This window comes from Ambystoma mexicanum, chromosome 2p, assembly GCF_040938575.1.
Source record: "Ambystoma mexicanum isolate Mex_15411 chromosome 2p, UKY_AmexF1_1, whole genome shotgun sequence".
NCBI classification, from domain to species: Eukaryota; Metazoa; Chordata; class Amphibia; order Caudata; family Ambystomatidae; genus Ambystoma; species Ambystoma mexicanum.
Window position 1 is genome coordinate 727,692,950 of NC_090923.1, and position 26,123 is coordinate 727,719,072.

The window sequence follows — 26,123 nt, forward strand, 5'->3', positions numbered from 1 at the left end:
CGGGAAAAGTGGTGAGATGGTTCAGCAGGGCTCCACCGGCGGTGTCGTCGTAGCAGATCAGCTCAGCTCGTCCCTCGTTGGATTCTTAGGTCCTGTGGCGACTTCTGAAGTTCCAGTCCCCAAAGCCCTGCTTTTATGCAGCAAACCCCCATTCACCCAGCCTAGCTGTCACTCAAACATGCTAAGTGGTGAGCCGGCCGGCTCACCACTTGGGCCAATCAGGACGGAGTGCGACTTGAGTTACCTAGGTAACTCAGTCCAGGGTGCCTAAATCCCCCTCCACCCCTCCTAAGTACCCCAGACAGAGTGGCACCACTTTGAAGGGCTTCTGTGGAGAAGCCCGCCAAAAGTGGGACAAAGGGCTCCACTTTGGGTCAGAGTTACAGAGGCGAATGCCAACGCCATTTTAGCATCAAGTTTTGGCAAAAAATCCCAACCGGAGTTATAATAATAAATATATAAACCGGCGGTATGTTGAAGGCTACCGTAAATAAATAATTAAATGTGTTAGCCTAAAACAATGGGAAATCCCATAGGAAAATATTCGCGGTCGAATATAAAACGTAGTTTCCACTGCCACCAGCCAAAACTCGATCATGGGGGACGGAGACGTGCCCCCTCGACTAACAGACCCTGGGGCAATCGAATTGCCCCAGCCAGTACGTCCACAATATGATGGTTTGTACTGGTTCTGTTCAGGATTTAAGACTAGTAAAGTCTTTGGTGACTTTACATGCCCTGGGAGACAGTAGTCAGTCCCAGGGTATGGAGTCTATGTTGGGGAGTCCCTAGGACACCCCTGGGTTACGGCACAGAGGGTGCTGTGTAACCCACATCACAAAAATATATGAGGCCCTATGGAGTAAAAGACCCCATAGCCCATTCAACACAAGGTTTAACCAAGAAAACACACTTCAACATGCCCAAGAGTGAGGGTAAAAGAGTCTCACTCTTGGCAGGAGAAAAAAATAAACCCCAGCAATCCAGCAAAGCTGCTGGGGGACTCACTAGGTAGGGAAATTCAGCCTAAACAGAGAATTCTCCCTAACAGCAGGGATAAAAAACACCATCGCCGACTCGCTCAGCAGAGAGCTGCGCTCGTGCCACGAGTGGGAACTATGACAGGATCTAGTGGACCGCCTCTTCCGACGGTGGGGCACACCCCAGATCGATCTGTTCGCGACGGCGACGAACTCCAAGTGCATGAGGTTCGCCAGCTGGTTTCCCCAGCCGAGGAGCATGGGCGATGCTTTCTCGTTCCCCTGGGAGGGCCTGTTTCTATACGCGTTCCCTCCATTGCCATTGCTGATCCGGCTCATCAACCAGCTCAAGAGGTCACGGTGCAGGATGATCCTCGTCGCACCTGCGTGGCCGAGGCAGATATGGTTCCCGGACCTTCTGGACTTGTCAGCATCCCTGTCAATCAAGCTGCTGGTGGACGCGGATCTTCTCTCCAGGGAAGGAGACGCCATCCTCCATCATGACCCGAAGTCGCTGAACTTGCAGGCCTGGCTCCTGCAGCGTTAGAGTTTGGAGGATACGACATACCGGCCGACTGCAGAGAGGTTCTTGCAAAGGCCAGGGCGTCCTCAACTCTTAAATGCTATGGACACAAATGGAAAAGGTTCTCTGTCTGGTGCCACGCACAGAAGATTAACCCTCTACGGATTACGGCTCCCCAGGTACTGCCGTACCTTCTGACGCTGGCCAAGGCTGGACTGGCGCACGCGTCCATCAAGATTCATCTTGCTGCGATCTCCCGATACACCAGAACCACGGGGCGGACGTCTTTGTGGTCTCATCGTCTGGTGAAAGAATTCATGAAGGGACTGTTCAGATCGTTCCCGCCGGTGAAGGCTCCGGCCCCGGCGTGGGAGCTCAACGTGGTGCTGATCAAGCTCATGGGACCTCCGTTCGAGCCTCTGCACTCGGCTCCGTTGAAGTTCTTGTCGTTGAAAACAGCGTTTCTTGTGGCCATCACCTCCGCACGAAGAATGGGAGATCCAGGCCCTTTCCTGCAAGCCCCCGTCCATTTTTTTTCACGACACGAGGGTAGTGCTCAGGACGCACCCCTCCTTCATGCCCAAGGTGCCGTCGGACTTCCACCTCAACGAACCCTTGGTGTTGCCTGTTTTCTTCCCGTCGCCTTCGTCGCCGGCCGAAAGGACTTTGCACTCGCTAGATGTGGCTAGAGCGCTGAAGTTCTACGTGGACCGCACGAAGAGTTTTCGGAAGACGTCACAACTTTTTGTGAACTTTGGACCTGTCAATCAGGGGAAGGCTCTCTCAAAGGCCTCCATTTCCAGATAGCTCTCTTGCTGTATCATGTACTGTCATCGGTTGGCAAACCGACCGCTGCCTGGCCGTCCGAGAGCCCATTCCACCAGAGCGATCGCAGCTACCACGGCGTTCCTATCTGGTGTGCCCTTGCTGGACATCTGCAGGGCTGCTACGTGGAGGTCGACGCACACCTTCACGAAATTCTACTGCGTCGATCGGGATTCCAGGGAGGAGTCCAGGGTCGGCCAAGCAGTGCTGCGCAACCTGTTCGCCTAAGGTGAGCCTGGTGAGGAGGTAAGAATTGCTTAATGTTGAGTTTGATGTAATGCTTAATGTTGAGCCTTTGCCACCTCCCGTGGTTGTGCATGTGTGTACTGCTATGTATTCTTTATTCATGAGCATGTGAATCCATGCCAGACCCCATGCTGGAGAAGGAACAAGTTACTTACCTGTAACTGTTGTTCTCCAGCATGGGTCTGGCATGGATTCACATGCGAACCCTCCCGCCTACCCCTCTGCGGCTCTTCACTTGGTCATACTGCCACTTCACATGCTACCAAATCTGAAGATGGCTGCCAGAGGCGGGGCTTAGGTAGAGGGCAGTCATTGGCTGTGGTCAGTATGACGCATAGATCAGTGATTGGTTACTACTATGAAAGACAGATCAGAAACGAAACTGATACTGATTTTTTTCTTTACCGAGGATTCCCAGCCTGACGACGGGGAATATTCATGAGCATGTGAATCCATGCCAGACCCATGCTGGAGAACAACAGTTACAGGTAAGTAACTTGTTCCTTCTCTCTTCACCCATGATGCAGTAATAGATGCAGTGATAATCTTGAAGATACAGTCAGGATTCCTGAAACAACTGTACTCTTTTATCAGTCACTGTTCTTCTATATTTGTGAAAGTCTGTCCGATGGATAGCTAATGCATCAGCAACTGATTTCTGTAGACTGCATTAACTGTCCCAACTGTTTTTGTGTGATCAGCACTCCGGCCTCCACACACCACCAACCCTTTAGAGTATATGTCAGTAACAATAGGCCTACAACCTGCACCACTTGTGACCGGAGATTCCCAGCAGCAGACACCAACCAGTTCTGCTTAGATGTTAGGGAGAATTCTCTTATAAGGCTAATTTCCCAAACCTAGTGAGTCCCCCAACAGCTTTGCTGGATTTTTGGGGTTTGTTTTTTTCTCCTGCTAAGAGTGAGACTCTTCCTCCCACTCTTAGGCATGATTTGAGGTATGTCTTTGACTTATTGTGTGCTTATGGGCTATGGGGTCTTTTACTGCATAGGCTATTGTCTGTTTTAGTGTATTTGTTACACAGCACCCTCAGTGCAGTAACACAGGGGTGTCATAGTGACCCCCAAACATAGACTCCATACCCTGGGACTGACAACTGTCTCCCAGGGCATGTAAAGACACCATTGACTTTACTAGTCCAAAATTGTGAACAAAACCAGTACAAACCATCATATTGTGGAAGTACTGGAAGGGGTTAATTCGATAGCCCCTGGGTCTGTTTCCAAGGGGGCACTGTCCAGTCCCCCCTTGTCGAGTTTCTGGCTGGTGGCTGTGGTTACCACGCAAAATATTCCACCAGAATATTTCCTATGGGATTTTCCCATTGGTTTTAAACATACCACTTTCTTGGTGCAATGTTAAAGAGACCGCCAGTTTATTTATTTAATATAAAATCACCGGTTGCGTCTTTTCGCCAGAACTCTATTCCAAAATGGCGTTTGTGTCCGTCTTTGTAACTCCAACCAAGGTCAGGCCCTTTGTTCCACTTTTTGCCGGCTTCTCCACAGAAGCCCTCCAACTGGTGCCATTCTGTCTGGGTTCCACAGGATGTGTGGGTTGGGGAATTGGCACCCTGGACTGCATTGCTTTAGCAACCCAAGTCGCACTCTGTTCTGATTGGCCCAGTGGTGAGCCGCCCGGCTTACCACTTAGCATGTATGAGTGACAGCTAGGCTGTTGAATGGGGGTTTTTCTGCATAAACGCGGGGCTTTTGGGACTGGAACTTCAGAAGTCGCCACAGGACCTAAGAAATCCGAAGAGGGGAGAAGCTGAGCCATCTGCAACGACAACACCATCGGTGGAGCCCTGCTGCAACGACCTCACCACTTTCCCGACGACAAGAGAAGATCTTCTGCTGAAAGAGTCTTCTTCCTCTGAGCTGGTGGGATCAACCAGTTCGCCATTTCGCCTTCCAGGACATCTCTTGGTCGAATCGCCTGTGCCAAGCACCCCGGCGGCCAGATAGCCAAGCTGCACCACTGTGACCGCGAATACCAGGAACACACCTTTTAACCGACGAACTCCGCGACTGGTTTCTTCCCTGGGCAGTGCAACGACTCCAAGTTTCCTCCTCCACGAGATCCTTTCTTCCCCTGGTCGAAACCATAAACTGCACCTGCTGCCAGGAACAACTGCCACCGCTGGAGCTTCCTCACTCTTTAAGGTACTGTGTTCCGCCTGCCTCCCTTTCTGGATTGCTAAAGGTGACCCTTAAATCCTTGGCTTTCCAACTGGGTTGGCCCCAGACCTTCTAACTTTATCTTTTGCATCAAACCAACCTCCTTTGAACATTTCTTTAAAAACGTGAGTGCTTTTTAAACTGTGTGATCTTGGGCACATTTCGCCTTGCTCCATTTAAAGTGGGTCTGGCCAATGAACTTTGCCTATACAGTAGACTCTGCCTTCACTAACTTGCTGTGGTCTTAGAAAAGTGTTGGGAACTGTTTTATTTTCATGACCTGCCTTTTTCTCTCCCTTTAACTTAATTATTGGGGTGCCATCTAAGTTACGCGCTCACATCTGTTTTTACAAATAGTGGTGTTTTAACCTAGACTTGTCTAATAATTATTAAGGGAGGTGTGTATACTTTTTCTGACTGTGTTTGAACTTGCTTTGATTTAGAGTGCTTAGTGTATTTCCTAAAGTGTGTTTTAAATAAATAATGATATACTTTTGATACCAAGCTCTGGTCAGTAATTGCTCGCTCTACTGTGTTTTTAGCCCTATTGTGTATCCTCTGTATACTGCCCTACTCATCTTGAGAGAAGTCTGACTGCTCAGCCACAGCTACCAGATAAATCTGGGTGGTGCAGACTGCTACCAATTGGGTTTACTGCTTACTCCTGTAGTCTTAATCTTCTTGCAGTGTTCCCTAAGGGAACTGCACAGGATTCTGCCTAACATTAGAGTGCCCGGAACCTGACCATAAATGGTATGTATGTGTCTCCTGTGATGCTTTAGGCTTGCGTGCACCTCAACATCCTTTTTGGATGGAATTCTTTGCTTTCCTGTGTTGCATTTTTTTTGCTGGTGCCATTGAAGAGGCTCCCATGTAGCTGGGGAGAGTCCTCCTTTTTCACAGACACAAAGCTACGCCAACTCCTTTGCAGTGGTTGTTTTGGTTGGGAGGGGCTGTCCCTGGTGGGTATTTAAATTTCCCCAAGGGACGCTGGGGACTGGCTTTGGACGCCACACCAGCAAGGAAAGAGCTGCTTATTACTGTAAAAGCAGGCCAGAGCAGGCTTCTCAATATGACTGAACAAGAGCCTCAGAAAATGTTGCGCAAATCGGGTGAAATGCTTTAATAAGAAAGTCCTTATCACAGAGAAGCAATGAGTCAGTAGAGAGAATTTCCCTGAGAGGCTTGTCTCTTGGTGAGATGGCAACAAGATAGAGTTCTAGGGGGAAGGTGTGACTGGTGCCCCTGATGCCCTCAGTGCCCCATGATGCATTTGTGTCCCGGCCAGGTTGACACCAGCCAGCGTAGTCTACATCATACCTCTCGTCATTTTCAGCCTCTGTGAGCTCATGGACGCCACCAGATGGACAGCCATTATGTGTTCCAGTGACATTGACTTGGACTCTGATGCTGTCATCGACTCACCATTCACAAGCCTATCAGGAAGAAAGTTTTTATCGCTGATGAATGATGAGTTTGGCGGTTTACAGTAAAAGTGGCGGTAACAGAATTACCTCCACTTTTACTATACCACCGAATAAGGAGTCAGCGCTAATTTAGTTGGTCGAATTAGCCCCAGTGGAATTAGCGCTGGTGGAATTCCTGCCAAATCTGGCGGAATTGGCACCAGGGCTAAATCCGCCGGTGAAAAAAACTGCATTCACTCAATGCCACTGATTTCTGTAGGACAGATTGATCTTTGCCATGAAGAATAAAGAAAATGAATTGCCTAAACTTACCCTAACACATCTCATTAACTTTGGCACAAATTATGTTTTATCTCCCACCCCTCCTCCATCATTTCTTTCGCCCCCGCCTGTTATGTGTAGACCTTATGTTAGTCACCACAGAAGTGTATGTGAATGACTCCAAACAAAATCCCAGATTGACATATGGTTAACCTACCTTGACAAAGCCCTGACGGGTGAAACTGTTGGCCATGCAGTTGGCAATCTTTCTCTTATCTATTGCCAAGCACAAGAGTCAATAATAACAATATGTTTGATATGAATTCTATGCATGTCACCTACTTACAGTCTCACTGAAACCTATAAAAGTATCTATGAAAATTGCATACAACAAGTTGGTTTATGGTAAGAATAAACGAAACACTACACCTATACCATCGCCATATATCACAGTTTAGGAGTGCATGCATAGGGATGAACTTTCCTAAACTGAAACATTTGTCACAGTAACATATGATTGAGTGTTACTCATCCCTGTATTCAGCTGAATCTCTCTGCCCACCCCACCACAGATAAATGCTACAAAGGCACGCTTTTACACAGCAGCCCACCGGCCCAATGTAATTGCTGCTCTTGACTGCACCCATGTATCGTTGACTGCCCCTCAGGCATCCGAAGAGGCATACTGCAGCAGGAAGCAGTATCACTCCATGAATGTCGAAGTCACCGACAATGCTGCCCTTGTGATCACACACTGCTGTGCTCGCTTCCTTGGTTCTGCACACGATGCAATGGTGCTGCAGTACAGCACATTGACTGCATACATGGAGAGCCACAGAGGTCAACAATCAAGGATACGGGATGAGTACAAGTGCTGTCACACAAACTGATCCTGCAGCACCAGTGAAATACTATTGAAAGGAGGGTGGGCATTAGCACAACTGAACAATGCATGCCCTATCAAGACCCTGTACATGCAGGACCTGCCATCTCACCCAGGACATGGCAGCCACCAACCAACAGGACTAGGACATGCAATACAATGCAGTAGTATGTCGGTGATGCACATTCCCTCAAATACCAAGCATTACACACACAGAGGACTACAGGGCCCAAAATGCAAGGGGACACATATCTACACATCGACACTGCACCAAGACAACATAACACTGGCAGGAAGTAATGCCATGTAACTTGTTAAGCATGTATGTGAAGCAATAATGGAAGGAACATAGACACTGAAAACATGCACAAGAACAATAAATCAGCCATCAGGGCACATGCATGATAGCAACGCACAGGACTAACACAGGCCATCTGCACACTGCGATGCCAATCACAGACCATGAGAGTGATGATGGCTGATTGTAAACTGTGCGCAAGGTGTAACAATGAGGCACATGTCAGGACCAGGCTGCGTATAGAGCAGACCTGAAGGGTCGTTTTCAGTGTCTGCAACAGACCGGAAGGACTTTGATGTACAGAACAGAGAAGGATGGACAAATATTTCTTGCCTGTGCCATGATGCACATCTACCTCCTGATGAGGACATGCCACTCACAGAAGACAACGACTCACTGCCTGCAGGTGCAGGTGCAGTGCAGTGCTGTCATACAGTGAGCAGGAAGACAGGAGGGATGGTCGTCTGGTACGGCGAGAACTAATAGATAAATATTTCTGATCACATCGATAATGACATGCTGCTCACCTTTGTACAGTCACGCATTGAATGAATTACATTCACACAGTAAGTATTGTCCTTTCATTACTTCACAAGAACTAAAATGTAATACTAGAATGTAATACTAGAAACTTAAGTGTGAAAAAAGACATCCCCAGCCCACCTCCTCACCACACACCATCCCCAACACATACAATCACCCACCTCCCTAAGACACCATTCCCAACACACAAACCAACCACCTCCCTCCTCTCCAATGCACAACCTCACCCCTCCTCCCCTCCTCAACACAACACCACCTCCCCATCCCCAACACACCATCTCCAACATACTGCCCCACACCTCTCCCCACCCCTATACACCACCCCAAATGCACACAACCACCCACCTCCCCAACATACTATCCCTAACACAAACACCCATCCACCTCCCCCTTCCTTCCCCAACACACCAGCCCTTCCAACTCCTTTGTACCTATGTACAGAGTGCCATGTAATGTCACTTTGTGGCCTATTGCCCTTGCCAGCCTGCTCAAGCATCGTTGGGGTCAGATAACGCAACAAGCTGTGCTTTGTGGTGTTGGGCACATTTCCCACCGAGGACTCGGACTCCTGGCCCCAGATGTGCTGCAGTGTCAATGCAGAAATGGAGGGCTTGACAAAGGCTGACATGCCCTCTGTGCGCTGCCTCATCCTCGGCCCAACAGGGGAGATGGCAGGGGTGGTCTGGATTAGCTGCGGGAACTGGGTCCAGCGACCAGGAAATCCTCCCTGTATGCTCTTGCTGATTGCCTACAGATGCTGCACCTGCTGCCCTACCAAGTGTTCCATGGATGCCTGGCGTTGCTCCACGGCATCCAGCCTGGCCCATATCTCTGTCAGTGTGTTCTGTGTCACTGGCTGTGGGATATGGAGAGGGACAGGGCTAAAGCAGGGAGACCTAACTCGTTGTCCCCCTCCTCATTTGGAGAGCCATCGCTTCCTGTGTCTACCCCAGCCTGGCGATGCCTGTCCGACACAGGTGACAAGGGAGTGTCAGGGGGCAGGGTGCTCCACCTTTTATCCCTGTGGGGAAGGGAAAGGGCCGTCAGGTGTGTGTGATTCTGGTCAATTGCCTGACTTTGCCTGACCCTTGTATTGGGACATGTCAGGTAAACGGCTCTGGTGTTAGTCCGTTGTCTTCTGTGTTGTGTGAAATTGTATCGGAAAAGGGGGGACAGTGTTTTGGAATATCCTACGTGGTAGGATAGGAAAAAAGATGTTGAAAGGAGGGGTCGGTGTCCCACTCCCCAAGGCCCCCCCCCCCCAATCCAGGTGATCCTCCCTCACTGGTCCACCCCCAGGAACTGGATCCAATAGCGATGGCCGTGTCCTGGCCACCTGGATGACAGATACCGGGGACTAGCTAGAGAGACACCTCCAAGTTTCTCACACAACCTTGTTTACTAGCACCTTGATTCTGCATCTGTTAACTTATGCTTTTGCAGCCTCATCTCAGGCACCTTAGACTTTCCCACTTCCTGTGACATGATTTTCCAAGTATGGTGTCTAGACAGCAACAGGAAATGGCAGATTCAGATTGGATTGTACTTTTCAAGATGGCTGCCGCCGTGCTGACGCTATTGCCGCTGGCGTTTATTTCACAGGCTGTAATTCCTCCAGCAGAATTAACGCTGATTGTACTTCGGTAACGTTAATTCTGCTGATTCCTGGCGGAATTACTGTTGGTTAGTTATTTACATCAGTAATTCCGCTGGACTGTTGCCACCAGTGGTGTCTGTGCGCTTCCTCCAAGTTACAATACGGTGGTAATTCCGCCGGACATCATTGGGGTAACAGTAATGCCTCCTAGGTGAAATTACCGCCATATTACTGCCAAACTCATGATGAGGTCCTAAGTGCTTGATTAAGAAGCTCATGCCTGTGGCTCCCATAGCTTTTTTACCAGCGATTCCAGCTCTTCCACCGGTCCCTACCCCAGGTCCAACTCCAGTTCAGGAGCCGGTGAGCTCGCCTACTCCAGTCGTTCCGCCTGTATTTCCATCAGTGATGGCTCTGCAACCCAGAAAGCCTTTAGCATCTGTGCTTACTCTTCGATCAAATATCAAGGACCGTCCCCTGCTCTAGAGTCGGACCCGGATTCAGCCTGTAGATCCGTAGAAGGATACCTAAGAAGAGAAGGGGAGCAGGACATTCCCCACTCGATCAGAGCATTCCATGACAGGTTGAGAGGTCTAGAGGTGTTGGGTCTTAAAGCAGGCCACAGGTCCAGAGTAGCAATCCAAAAGAATGTTGTGGCCGATGGCACCAAGCTTTGGCAGAAGCCCCACACCTTGCTCTCGACCAACAAAAGGATTGAAGTGCGTTTCGGCTCCCAATTTCAGAGAAGATGTGCTTAGCAGGTCACCCATAACCTCTCTTCTCAGTGGTGGGGGCAGCATCTCTCTATGCCAAGCCAGCTGGGTCATGTACGCTGTCTTCTTCAATGCCACTCCTTAACAAGGATGACAAGTTGCTGGAGGTTTATGGTCGGAAGGTGCATTCCAGTGCTTCACCCACCTCAGGCAGACTAATGCTGATGCTCTCCTGACAGCTGGAATTCAAAAGCTCGGGAAGGAGTTGGGTGACTTTCAGTCCTGTCTACTAGCTGGGAATCAGTACCCTCTAAGTCAGGAGGTATGGAGTCCAATCGCATAGCACAGGATGTACTTCGGCATCTGTATGTCATATCGAAACAACAAGCCTGGCATCATATAGATGTATTTCAATAGGTTTACACAGAAGGCACAAGATTGAATACTTAACTTACACTTTCATGGTCTTGAGCTATTGCATGCTTTGACTGACGAGGAACGGAACAAGTGCAAAAAGTCCACTCAGACATCAAATCTGTCTCCAAACTGTTTCCCCAGACTTATGCAACAGATGACTCGAGGCAGAAGTCTGTCAGTGGGTTTTGTGTTCATCAGGTAAATAAATCATGAACCCCTGATTGATTCTCCAACCAGTTTAGGAGAAAACTAGCCAGGCCTATTAGGGTTTGGAAAGCCTTAGTCCGGGAACCGGACTAATCACACTGCTCACGCGCAAAAAGAACTAGCAGGAAACCGAGATAGAGGAAATGTGGCTTTATGTGAGTGCTTCTCTTGTAGCATGGGCAGGCAAATGCTTCTGGCTCCCGTAATTGCGTACAACCCATTATCTTTTTTTAAAACTTTTTTTTAAAGCATTTAGCATAAATAAATACAGACTTTTGCTTTAAAAGAAAAAAAATGTGTGTGTCTCTCTTGCATAGCCAAACCATCGACAGTCGTTCCCGTTCCTTTTGGTCCTGTGTCATCTAGATCCGTGAATTTCAATTTTTGTCCTCTGTGGTTTGGCTTAGTCTTTCACACAGACATCACGTCAGGCAGGTTCCAGAGACAGATAGTCATTTAGCTTTTATTGAGGAGTCGCTTGATCCTTTTCCTTGGAGGAACATTCCGAGAGCTCTTGTAGTTTTTTGATTCGGGTTGTCATACAAGGTTCACCACCACAAGTCTGGATTTAGGCCGCATATCGGCATTAATGTTGGTTGTAGCAATTTTCCTCTTTCTGATTTTAACTCATAGTACAGTATCAAGTGTTGTAAGGATTCTTCGTCTTGCTTGCAAAGGTGACATGTGATATCCCCTGCTATGCAATATTTCTTAAGATTTATTTTTGTTCTTAGGATGTTAAGCCTAAATCGTAAGATTAAGTCTCGATGGATGTGGTTTGCACTCTTATTCAAATAACTATGCACATTTTTTGGTACTGTGGTAGAGCTTGGTGAAAGTGTGTGAAATTGGAAGTTGCACAAGCACTTTCCGTTTGCGCCCAGTCAACGGACAGGAGCAAGGTCTTTACTCTCTTGGGGTTGTTGCATAGAGTATCTTTTGTTACATGCAGATTTTGTAGAATCTCATTGCATTTCTCTTTCCAGGTGCTCAAAGGCCAGAATGGAGCTTTTTCATTTTCTACTTTTAGGATTGCATATTGTGGAGGACAGTCTTTTGCAAGAGTCTTTCTAAAAGTTGACAATGCTTTCCATACATCCGAGACCTGCATGGATGGAAGGCCCAATTCATGCCGTATTATACTTATTGGAACGCATTGCAGGAGTCTCAGCACTTTTCTCCAAAACCTGGCTTCGATCTTATCCCATTCCACGGAATTCTGAGCGCTGTGTCACCAGCATAAGTTATTGATGGGATTAACTTTACATTGTAAAAGTCCACTGTTGGTAGAATTGAGAAATTGCCATATCTTGTTTTCAGGACTAGAGCTTGTGCCGTGAGCTGGTCGATTTTGTGATGGAGATGTTCTATCCATGGCTGATCGTCCCAATCAGCGCTTATAATTGCTCCCAGATATTTCGAGCTCGTTGTTATCGGTATGGGTTTGTTGTCAACACACCATTTAAAGGGTTTTTGCACTCTTGCTCTCGGTTTTTTAATTATTAGAATTTCCGATTTATCAGGATATTTTCTTTGTTTATTTTCTTTGACATAGAGATCCAGGGCTTCAAGCTTCTTCTGCAGACCAATGGGGGTCTTGTCCAGTATGATCAAATTGTCTGCATACAGTAAATGGCCTATTGCAGTGATGCCTAGCTTTGGAGAACATGCTCTTGGTGGTTCGAGCCGATCTTTTAGTTCCAGGATGTAAAAGTTATATAGGATTGCCGCCAAATGACACCCTTGTTTCAGGCCTCGTTTTGTTGGAATAGCCTTGTTTAAATTGCCCTTTTGATTTAGCCGCACTTGTATGGAATTATTAGTGTGGAGGGCTTTGATTGCTGCCACTAAATCTGTTGGGCATCCTTTCTGCTCCATCTTGGCCCGCAGTATCTGTCTGCCTACTTTATCAAAAGCGACGGCCATGTCTATACACTCGAGGTATAAGAGCAGTGAGCTAAAGACTTGGTTGAGACTCTCCCAGGGGCCATCCACCCAAGAACAAGTCAATGGGCTGTGTTCGTGCTGGTAGAGAGTTTCCCAGACCCCCTCTGGTTTGCATACCAAGTAACTTTGGGTCTCAGTCTAAGTTACCAGGGGAATCCAGACGTGGATCCCTTGCTCACTGTTCTTAGAGAGGCAAGCTTCACCTCACTGATGATGCCCAACTAGGCTGAAACACGTGTATGGGGTTGCTATGGTACTCTTGTTCAGAGGAGAATTGCCTAGCATCTCGGTGCTGGACTGCACCTGTGCAGGACAAAGACTGATATGCTGGGACATTTCTTCTCTGTGAAAAGAACAGTGAGCTAAAGACTTGGTTGAGACTCTCCCAGGGGCCATCCACTCAAGAACAAGTCAATGGGCTGTGTTCGTGTTGGTAGAGAGTTTCCCAGACCCCTGTCTGGTTTCCATGTGGCTGTCCCAGCTAGATGCAGAGCAGCAGCTCCTGTTAGAATGGCTGCCGCCATTTTCGTCACCTTCAGAGTCAGGGAAATGCGTGGCCTCTCTTTTGCATAAGGCCGCTGCAGATTGGCAACAGCTTCATTTATCAGAGCCAATCCAGGGGAGCCAGTGGGTGAAGCCGGCCCCCTGGAAAGGCACCAGCCTAAGGCTTTCTGATCCTGTCTGGCCCTGTCCGGCCAAGGAAGGCCCTTCAATTCTGACCCATAACTCTGTAAGTAACTAATCTCCCACATTCCTACCCACTTTGCTGCCCATCCATGCCCATGATTATATCTGTGCCTTGCCCAACCCCTCACCGATTCCAGCTGCCATTTCTCCGATGTGCTGCGTTTCAGCCACACTATCATCAATTGTCTCCAAATCCATCCCTGCCTCGTCCTCTCACACCCTACAGTTAGCCACGCCAAAGTCCAAATGCACTACAACATTACGCTACACTTCCAAAACCCATGCACAATCCCACCAGGATCACGCAAGACACTGCCGCACTACAGCGTGCTCCTGCCCTTGCCCCATCACTCATCAGTTACTGCCATAAGATCTCACAGTACACGCGATGCCCGTACACACCCCAGCCAAGGTTGGACTAGAATGAGGCACTTTGCTGCTTGTACCCGCCCGCCTCACCCCTACCTGTACCCTACTGAAAATACCACAAGCTGCTCAATTACAGACCAAGCGAGACCCTGCCTGGGTCGGGAGAGACACAGACGGCTGATGACACGCACCGGCCTGCTTCATCTTCTCTCAGATTACCCTTCCAGGCACAGAGTGCCCTTGTGCACCTCCTCTAGGCTAACGTGACCATTCATGGGTTAACAAAAAGAGCTGCACTGTGCAGTACACACCTTCCACCAAACCCCTGCGTCCTTGCAGCACCTTACCTCCCAAGCAGTCTGGCGGACGCCCCTTTCAGCTCTACCTTTACTTCAAGGGCACATGACCTGAGAGCCCATACCCTGCTGCCCATTATGCCTAATAAAACAAGCACTCTGACCCAAACGCCACTCTCCTCTCTCTTGACCCATTACTCTGCCTTGAAGCACCTGATCTCTTCAAGCAGCCCAGCTTGCAAGCTCTTCCAACATCACCAGGACCTCAGACTCCAGAGTCAATACCTCGCCTGCAAGCACTACCCCTTCTATAAACTCAGGGACCCTCACATCAGAATCTCCTGACGCTAGCCCATTCTACAGGTCCGTTGCCCACAGCACAACCCTACTGTTCAATAATGATCCCTCACTGGGTCACCTAGCCAACAAACAAAATGTATACCAGACACTGCCTTACGCTCTCTTCCCTGTGCCTCTGAATACGCCCTCTCACATAGAATCACACCTTCCTCACACACCTACCAACAAAGCTACAACGGGCCCCAAAAGCACCGCTGCTTAAATGTGCCTTAGTGAACGCAAGATCAATCTCTGCCCACACCCTAGACATCGCTGACCTCAACTTGGATCTGCTAGTTATCAAAGAAACTCCATGCTGCTTCAGGTCCTTGCCTAGCACTAGCCATACCCCACTCTACGCCATCTATCACAAATACAGGGCAAACACATGAGGAGGAGGTGTTGCCATCATTGCTAAAACGTCACTTCTTATCAGAGAAGTCTAAAATATTGCCCTCAACCTCCAGAGAAATACTCACTACCAAATGTAACCTCTCCCACATATCTAGAGTTACCATTCATGTAGTCTACCACACACCAGGCCTCACCCACTCCTTTGAGGGAGAGATCCTGCACCTCCTACAAACCATTGTCTAAATCTTTCATCCTGGGGAATTTCAACCTTGGCTTTAACGACCAGTATGACCAGAATGCACTCTCCTTAGCCAGCTCTCTCAAAGCATTAGGCTCCATACAGAGGGTCAACAACCCCACACACTCTAAGGGCAGAATTCTTGATCGGATTGGTGACCTGAACTGCTACATTGACATAAATAGCAACCTACCTTGCCCATGGACTGGCCACAACCTCATTGCTTTCACTCTTCCCTTGCCTGTCCACCCTCCTCCAGCAGCTGTCATGATGCCTACCCCCGGGCATCCAGACCAAGTCCAGCAACCCCAGAAGCAGGCATCATGTTACCCAGAGAAAGCCCAGCAAACCTTGTTAGGGGCTATATGGGTACAGTCCTGACGTCTATGGCGCCAGGCTCACATGGGGGAAGGGTCCTGGCGCCATGTTAAAACTTACCTGATGCAGACCATGCTGCAAGAGATCCAAGCCCATGTGAGGCTTGGAAGGAACTACTTTACCTAGGGACTATTTTGTTACTCGGTCGTGTTTGTGGAGGAATACTTACCTGGGACTACTTTGGAGGCTATTTAAACCACGCCCGAAGGTGAGCACACGCTTTGCGTTATTCTGCATCCTGCAGCGTAACGCTCACCGTGCCTGCAGTCAGCATCCAGCCTCGTGCAACGCCCGCCTCGAGTCCAGAGCGCCTTGAAAGAAGGGGAAAGTATAAGAAAGGTTAGAACAAAAATATTGGCTTTCTTACCTGATTCCGGATTCATCGCACCTTTGAACAAGAAAAAGACTTTATTTAAACACGTTGCATCGCCAGCAGCAGCGCCGCGCCATACTCACCGTTCCTCGCAGCATCTCTACGATCCGGCGCTGCCTCCATCATTATGTTGCCGCATTTCAGCACCTAAGGGGGACAAGAAAACAATAAGGTGAGCCGAGGGGAAGCAAACAAGGACAATCTCTTGCCACCATATACTTACCTGGTTTTACCGCCGGAGGTATTATTCACCAGCACGCCAAATCTTCTTACGCCGCACCTGTAAGGAAAAACAAAGCAGCAAGTTAAACTTTGGCATCATTTAACGGACAGCACAGACTCTTACCTGAACGCTTTAGCTGCCACAGAACTATCTTCTTTTGGGTCTAAGCTGCAAGATAAACAAAGGAATTGGACAAGAGTGATTATTCAGACATTTTTGAACTCTTAAGAACTATATGCTTACGGTCCTTCGCTAGGAGTTTTGGAGCCAAGATTTGTCTAGAACTCTTCCAATATCCTCAAGCCAGTGAAGTAACTGGCCATGAACGCGCCCCTGCGTTCCTCGCAAGATGGAGAGCTCATCATTCAAAACTATAAGGTGAGCTTTGTGAACGGGAATATCAGAGGTGATAAATGGGGACGCAGTGAGGGGCTATTACTCAAATCCACAGGTGGCTAATTCCCTTTCTCCGCCTTTAGGATACTACTTCTACCGGTCAAGCAGATGAAGCTAGGTGGGCCAGTCCACTCAGTCATCTCTGCACTACGCATCACGTTGGTGGAGACCGTGCTGTCCAGTTCCGCCCGACACCCCTGTGGGAACAAGGTGAGCGTAACAGCAGCTCCCTCACTCCCACCCACAGCCACACGCAGTATCAAAAACATCACCAACGTCTGCATCCTTCCCTGCTGGTTGACTTAATCCATGCACACTTGTTAAGCCATAACCCAGCCACCTTGGTTGACCGATATAACCCTGCTCTCTATCAGGCCGTCAACTCTCTGGCCCCACTTACTCAGCAGAAAGCCAAAGCCATCTCTCATAACACTGCATGGTTCTACCCGGAACTCAGGGCCCTCTGCTTTTTGAAATGCCAGGCTGAAAGAACTTGTGGGCACCCCCTACTAAGCCTACCAAAGACTGTTGCATGCAAGTAGCCAGGGCCTACAAGGCGCACATACTTCACAATAAGAAAGCTTCTTACAACTGTAGATTAGAAAAAGCTAATTCCAGTTCCTAGAGAGCTCTTCGCCGTATTGAGTTTGACACACCCTCCCTACCTGCCTCCAACTTCATGCAGGACGCCACCTGGTGCACAAACATAAAAGATGCCCTGCTACAGAAAATAGAAATGCTCCAAGAAAAGATCCTCGACAAGCACATTTCTCTGGGCAAAGTTGCTACCTCACCTGCTGTGCCACAATCTCACTTACAAAACCTAGCCCACTTCAGTTTTCAACCTCTTTTGGATCCTGAGGCCATTCAAATTGTCAATAGCCTCAAACCCTTCCTGTGTCAGGGAGACATCTGTCCGGCCACCGTTATCAAGGACTGTGCTGAACCACTAGCATTGCTTCCTTGATCAATGCCTCGTTCAATTCATGCTCAGTTGCGTCTTCCCTCTAGCATACTTGGATCTTCCTTCTTACTAAAAAAACCTACCTTGGACCCTAATATTCCCACTAAGTACCGTCCCATCATGACAGTTCCTTTTCTCTTGATTTGATCTTCAGTTCCAGAACTACTTCGAATTCCACAACCTCCTGGGCCTCTGCCAATCTGGCTTCTGCCCAAGATTCCTGACAGAAACTGCCATTCTGCATCTGAAGAATCAGTTGGACGAAATCAAGGATACCGGTATACCTTCCCTCCTGCTGCTGCTCGATCTCTCTGCTGCTTCGATCTGGTGGACCACCAAATACTCTGCCATCTCCTGGCCTCAGCAGCTCACTTTTCCCCAGAGGCCATCACCTGGATCTCCTCATTTCTATCTGACAGATGTAGGGAGTCATGGTATCACAAGTATGACACTGACACAATGGGTACAATTTGTAAAACCTTTATTGAAAATGTTGGGGTTGGAGAAACTTCTATTTTGCCCTATAACTAAGATGGGAGTAGTATTGACCATCAAATAATAAATAACGCCGTCCTAGTGGAGTCACAAATCAAAATGGCCTATGCTAACAAAACCTAATGCCGGCCCTATCTCTTGTATAAAAAGGTGTAAAAAGGAGAAATGTATGCAAAAGGAAAAATCAGTGTTAATATGAATAAATGTGGCTGAATGAGCTCTCATCCCCACGTTAGCCCCCCAGAGTAAGGATGTCCCTCTGGCAGGATGACACACTCTGGCTCAGCTTCCAACACAATAAGCAGTTCCAAAACGTGGATCGAAGCACTTCTGGCCTTCCGCATTTAAGTCTCTTTTCTTGACTTCCAAAATAATGTTTCAACCAAAAAGTTCACAAGGTCCCACTCTGCTCAGACCTCTCACGATAAAGTTCAACACAAACCAGCAAAGGGGGGATCCCTTCCCCAAACTTATTTTACTTCGGGTCTCCCTCTGTCGGGCTCGAACCACTTTCGGATGCCGAAGACTTTCGAATGTGCGTGACTTTCTTTACAGACCACTGCAGGACCACTTTGACTCAAAGTTTACAGTTCAACTTTCACTTTCCTCTTCTCTAGAAGTTAAACTTCTTTATTTCCCTTTTGCTGTTCATACGTATTTCACTTCAAACAATGTACTTGTCACTGAGACTTTCGAGTGGGCTACTTCCTTTTGCCAGACCACTCCGTTATTTAGTATCGCTGTTTTTGCAGCTGTCTTTTACTTCAAAGTTCGTTCACAGGTCAGCCTTTCCTTGCATTGCATTTACATGCGTGCAGCCTCAACTTCTCAACTTACGATATAATGTTGCTACTTCAAACTTTAACACACACCAATGTCTTTCAGGTCACTTGCCAACTCACTGGTTTTGTGCGTCTCTTCTGGGTTTTGCGATTCCCATTTCACTAGTGAAGGTTAGTACCACAGGCTTGGCCTCGTCTCCTTAAAACACAATGCAATCTTCACTTTTGGAATCTGGCATTCTCCACGTTTCTTTCGCGGCCTGTCGGAGGCAATGACCTCCAGTAAGAAACTCCTGGGGTTTTCGACTGGCTTCTCTCGTCCCTTGGTCTGTCATTCTGCTCCAGTAGGTTTGACTTCGTCCCAGAAGCTCTGCTCCTGCTCGTTTCCGCCTTGCTCAGAGTGTGCCTTTGTATTCTCTCTTTTATTTTTGTGAGGAGAGCTAATTGGAATCAGGTGTATGCACCTAGAATCAAGTGTGATGTATGGTAAAATAATGTAGGACGAAAAAATCGAATTGCAAAATGCAGAGGCCCACTGTGCCACGTTTTGCAATACGATCTTTGCATTTTTTTAAAAATGCCCCCCGCATTCTCTTTCATTTATGCGGGGGACAACCCTGCAACCCCAAAACCCGAAAATACCGAAATACGAGTGTGACGGACACCCCCACAACCCCTGCACACCTACTTCAGTTTTTTTGGGTTCGTGATTTTATATATTTGCCTAAGGTGCGAATACCATGTGTACGGTCTTCGGATACAACCTTTTTGGTCGATACCATCAAGTGCCTGACTTTGCCTGAACAGATTAGCGGGACATGTCCAGTACGATGTGTGAATGGCGAAGTGAGTAAAGTGACAGTTGGCAGCACATGAAGCTGTCTGAACTTTGCTGTAAAAACTCAGAGCTTGCTGCACAACTAGCCAAGGACTTCTCAACGCTAGCAGACAAAATTTCAACACAAAAGTGGATGAGCCTGGCCTCAATTCAAAATAGGCTATCGGAGATTGAATCTAACTTGTCTATGGAAGACCCTGCTAGAAACTTCTCTAGTGAAACAAACAAAATGTATTGCAAGATAAAACACAATCAACAAAGAGATGAAATAAGATATCCTGCGAATAATAGCATGATACCACCATTAAGAAATTCACCTAACATGGGTTTAGAGTCTCTTGAGGACATGCCACTGAATAAAGCGAAGTTAAATGACTCAACTAGTACCTCCAACTCTAGTCAAGAGGAAGGAGACTGGGATTCAGAGAATGAAATCTTAAACCCCTCCATAACAAATAAAGACGGGTCGGAACTGCAGAGAACTATTTTGGCACCCATCTCACTCTCACTATCACTATTTTTAAAACGATACAAAGCAATTAATGAGGCGATTAGAGATCAAAGCACCCTGATTGCTATGCCACAGACCAAATTAATAACAGCGGAGAAGCTAGCAATGAAAGTGGAATCTAGCCTAGAAATAGAAGCAGAAACATCAGTACTCTGGCAGAATCAGCTATGCGATCTAGCACGCAGAGAATCCAATGACAAATCCACTTTAATGGAAGCGTTATTGGAAGACTGCAGATGAATGAGATGAATGTGGAAAGGCCTGAAACATAATGATCCGATGAGCCATGTTGATATACTAGCTCCTGCTTTGAAGAAACCAGACACCCCCATAGTAACAGTAGACTTAACTCAACCGAATCTAGGAAACAAGGCCATAGGAAATATTTTCTCTATTTTCACAGAAAACAGCCAGTGAAAACCAAAGTGAGCGTGAAAAATCATCAGAGCACTTAACAATAAAGGAAAAAAGAAAAGCATAAAATCAATCAGTGATGAAAAAGAAAAATAAATACAACGGCTCAAGAGCCTTTCTTTGAAATCTAAGAACTCCACCAAATTTCGAAGTAGTACAACCTCCCAAAAAAAGCTAGAAAAGAACAAACAATAGAGGAAGTTGAGAAGGCCACAGTAGGAAAAAAAATGGCTATGTTTACAGGAAACCAGATTCCCTTGGAAGAGGACCTATATGAAGCAGAAGATGAAACATGTCTAAGTGACTTGGTAGAAATCATTGAGCAAAATGAAGAAGACGTACACTGGAATAATCTTTCAGAATCAGAATGGGCAGATATTGAATGCTTAGCGGCTAAGATATCAGAAGATTCCAAAAAAAGGAGAAAGACAAAAAGAGAACTAAAGAGATACCCCCTCTGAAGACCCAAAAATAGATGAGAGAATTTCTAACAATGGAGCAGAAGAGAATGAAATTGAATCAACAGAAAAAAAAACAACAACCAATTCAAGTACGGAGGATAAGAGCGAAAAGCCCATTTGAGAACAGTAGTTGGCAGGGGGAAGAAAACCCAACAATCTATCTGGAACGGATTGATAACGGGGCAAAGCCCCAATCATATCCACAGATGACATCAAGATAGTAGAGTTTGTGTCTGAGAAGTCGATTGACCAGGTAGTGCTACACTTGACAACATGGAAAGTTACTGCGACTAGGCTACGACCTACAAGATCATCAGAAGCACATTAGTTGAACTAAACAAAGATCTTACTTCGCCGAAAACGCTTCTGATAAAAAAATTAAATTTTGATGTTTCAAAGACCTGCAAAAACGAGAACCATCAAAGAAGCTTACCTGTAATCCAAATAAACTTCAGTACAATAATCAAAGTGATCGAGTTAAAAAACTACACAAAGACTCCCCATCAACACAAGGAAATGTGAGACAAAGTGAAAAGAATGAACGTTCGCGATTAGAAACTAGTGAAAGAAACCTTGCTGAGGTCTGTTCTTCAACGAAAACGCTTACCTCAGCAAGTAGGAATGATTTACAACAAGTTTGTATCACAGTGAGTAACAACCAAAAAAAAAGAAGAGCGGTGCAGCAGAAGAGAAGGATTCCTAGAAATGGCTAGATGAAGCATTGGCGGACAGGAAGAAGAAATAGAATAAAGTCAAAGAAGCTATCTCGAGGATCAGATTTGCCAGCTGGAACTCTAGAGGATTCAAACCCCTGTTTACGAAGGTGCTGAAGGGCCAAATATAATATGAGGTTATATGCATGCATGAAGTTGGTTGAGGAAGACTCCATCATGTGACAGCTATGAGGCTTTTTTGAATCCAGCTTGTAAAGGCCTCATGGAAAGACCATATTCAGGACTATTGATCTTAGTGAAAACTGACTCAGAAAATCAAATAGTCAAATACACATGTCCCAACCCATATATGCAGATTTTACATCTACAATGGAAAATTAAGAACAAACAGGAGATAACGATACTAATAAATGCATATTGGCAAGTTAACTCAGCCCAAGGACTCAACTTTATTCAAGTATTATGTAATGAGATTGACCAAGCTATAGCTAGACGGGAAGAAGCTTAGATGATAATCTGTGGCGACTTCAACATACATCTATTAGATGAAAAAGGCATACCAAAAAGTGAAAAAGAACTCCAAGGCAAAGCACTGAACTTGTACCAAGAACTAACCTCAAAACTTATGGTGATATACCAGGGAAGAACACTTGGGGCAGTGGAAACAAGAGTTTTTGTCTCGATTAATTTTTTGTATCCGGGAATCTAGCAAGGTGCATTAAGACCTTAGAAGTAAAAACACACAGGACAAGTGACCTAGTTGAAATGACCCTGAAAGTTGATGAAGTACCGAAGACTTGTGAGCTAATGTCTCCTGTTGAGTTAACATGGGCAAAAAATATATTGAAAATCGGCAAGAAGGAGATCGCAGCGATTGGCTGCACATTCAAACAAGCTGTGAAAGTCGAAACGAACCAGATAGACTACACATGGATTTTGAGAGACTTCTCTAAACCATGTAAATCCAATAAAGTGATCTGAAAGACTCCCTATGACCCACTGGTACAAAGTACTAAAAAACAACGTTGGGCAGATATAAGGAAAATAAAAAAGTTAAAACCTCCAGACTGGATAGAAATTCTCAGGCAATGGAAACAGAAGTTCAAAATCAGATTAAATGCTACCAAATCCCAGCGAGTGCAATCACAAGCAGAACACATGCTAAAGGCGATTTCCCCAAAAAATACTAGAGACCTATGGGAGCTCTTAAACAACCGAGTATCATTCAGAGTGGATAAAATGCTTGCACAAGTAGGTGAAGCAACGTGGCGCGATCACTGCACAAATCTGTTTTCCGACCCTGGCGGCATCCCCCCTAAGGAAAGTTCCAAATTACAATCAGAGTAGGCCATTGACATAGAGAGAGAAGACGTTGAGATAACAATCAAGAAGCTCAGTTCATCAAGAGCAGCAGGCCCAGATGGGATATCGAATCATCTATTAAAAGAAAATCCAGAAGAATGGAGTAAGGTTTTGGTTCAAATATATAGACAGGTCCTGGGAACAAGACAAGTACCGACCTCCTGGTGCGAAGCTATAGTAGTCCTGATATGTAAAAAAGGGGACCAAGCAGATCCACACAACTGTCAGCCGATAGCGCTGTAAGACTCTATGGTGAATTGTTTTCCACAATATTACTTAGAGACTTGACAAAATGGCCCACACCATCTAGAATCCTGGATCCACACCAAGCAGGCTTGATTAAAGGTGTGGGGACTTCATTAAACATCTTTATAATCGGAATACTAAAATCAAGAGCACTTGAGTCCAGATATAGAATCCATATCCAGAAATGGTGGGCCAAGATAGTGAAAATAATGAAAGATCGCGATCTATGTGAAAAAGAACTTATTTTCAATCCCATGAAAATTTAAAAAAAATTAGTAGAGCAGGATTGGAGTGAAACTATACACATGAGAAACCGTGAAATAAGAAGGCCTGCTCAAGAAAAGGAAAAAAAGGGATAAATCATTTACCATTATATCTGAACGAATTTCTGTCTCCAATTTACTGAGACCTCTTGCTAAGAGTGAGACTGAACATAATACATACCCGAGAGATAGCCCTCGAGAGGAAATTAAAAACCCTTGGTGAAGCCAATTGTAGTTTCTGTGGATTTGAAGGAAATGTGGAAACTCTCGTACACTGGGTAACCACTTGCCCTAAATTGGCAACCCTACGTACCACACATTTAAAGAAAACCCAAAAGATTGACTCTATTGAACTTGATCACAAATGGTGGAAGTGGATGGTTATGGAAGAAAGTACCAGTCTATGCCTTGAAGTCCTTAAGTTCATCAAAGCTATTCTGGCAAAGATTGATGATGAGTAATTAATGCCACATAAGGAACAACTGATGCATATTAACTTTTTAATTAGTGAAATCTGGACTTGGACCCTCCGCCCCTTCTCTTTTCTTCACTCTTAGCCTTTGCCTCTCCCTTTGTATAGCTCCTTCTACTGTCACCCTTTTTTAGCAAAGATTGTTTACGATATATTATTTGGCTTCTCTTAATCTCCAGATGGTTGAATGGAACAAAATTAGTAATTGAATGTGAATGTTTTTTAAAATGTGTTTATTGATTTTTCAACATAATCCAATGTTTAGGCACATCAAATTTTCGAGATTTCACACTGTACATATGACGTGTACCCTTTCCCCCTCCACTCCCTCCTGCCCCAACCCCAACTCAACCCAGAACTGTGAACACGGTTAATATTTCCTAAATGTTCTCTGGTAGTTTGTCCCTTTGGAAGTCACATTTCCTGGTGAGTCCCTTACTCCTCCTCCTATCTTTAGAGTGTATCTTTTGACTGAGACAGCATCCGTGTCTGGTAGGCCCATCTACTCCGGGGGTTTGTCATCAGTGAGGTGAATACATTTGCCTAAGGTATTCCAAGTCGTTATATCATCCAAGCTTTCCCTTATTCCTAGTTGGAGTGCCTCTGCCAGGGAGCACCTCTTTAGGTCTTCCCACCATCTATCTATGTGTGGATCGTCCTGTGACTTCCATGCCATTCCTATCCTCCTCGCTAATACCCAAGCCAGATCTGCTTTCTTTGGGTATTTGTACACTCCAAGGATGCATGCTTCTGGCGACCATACATATCCTGTAATACCCCCCTTCTTTAGCCTTGCTTCCATTTCTAGCCAGAACTCTCTAATCACTGGACAGTTCCAGAACATATGTCCCATACTTGCTTTTTCTGTCCCGCATGTCGGCCACCGTTTTACTTCTGCATCAGGGAAGCACAATATCATCTGAGGGGTCATGTATGCTCTATGGAGTGTGTAATATTGGGTTAGCTTTAGTCTGGCGTTTCTTGAAACCTTTTTAGGATGTAGCATTGCTTTCAACCACTCTCCATCTTTGGGTAGCACTTCCAGTAATCCCTGGTACAGTCTAGATACTGCATGCCCACCTTCTGACACATCGTACAGCAATCCCAGTACCTTAGCCTCCCCTAGGTTCGGGAAGTCTGGCCATCTTTTTTTAAGGCATGTAGTATTCTAGAATACGCTATAAACTGACCTGTGTGTATCTCAAACATTTCCATCAAATCTTGAAATGATAGGAGCTTATTTTCAGAGTAAAGGTCCCCAATTGTTACTACGCGCTTATCTTCCCAGTACATTCTACTGTGTGCTAAGTGTTCTCCAGTGTCTCCATATATGGCTGCCAGAGGAATCTGGGGGGACTAAGGTTCTTTGAGTTTTAGTATCGTCTTGGCTCTAGACCATATCTGCGTACCCAATTTCAGGAGACCCGGAGGGTCTTGTATCCATATTTCTCTAAGCCACAACACCTCTGTCAGGAAGAATAGGCTATACCAGGGCTGATCAGGTATGTTCGCTTGTTTCTGCGTCGGCTAACCAACTTGTTACATGTTGCAGCTGTCCCGCCAGGTAGTAGAGTTCAAAGTGTGGAAGGCGCTGCTCTCCATCTGCGTATTTTCTACATAAGATGTTCAGAGCTACCCTTCTTCTTCTACATCCCCATATGACGCTGCCTATCAATGAGGTTAGGTCCTTAAAGAAGGCCCTAGGTATGAGGCATGGAATATTTACAAAGGGGTACAGCAGGCAAGAGAGGGCCACCCTACTCTGCCCATCACTGAGAGAGGCAATTTCCCTCAGAATTGTATCGAGGCTTCCAGCCCGCACTTCGCCCTTAGTGTATTATATTTATCTTTATTTTTTGTGTCATGATAAATATCCACTCCTATGTATCTGAAGTTGTGGACCTTCCATTGTAACCCCAG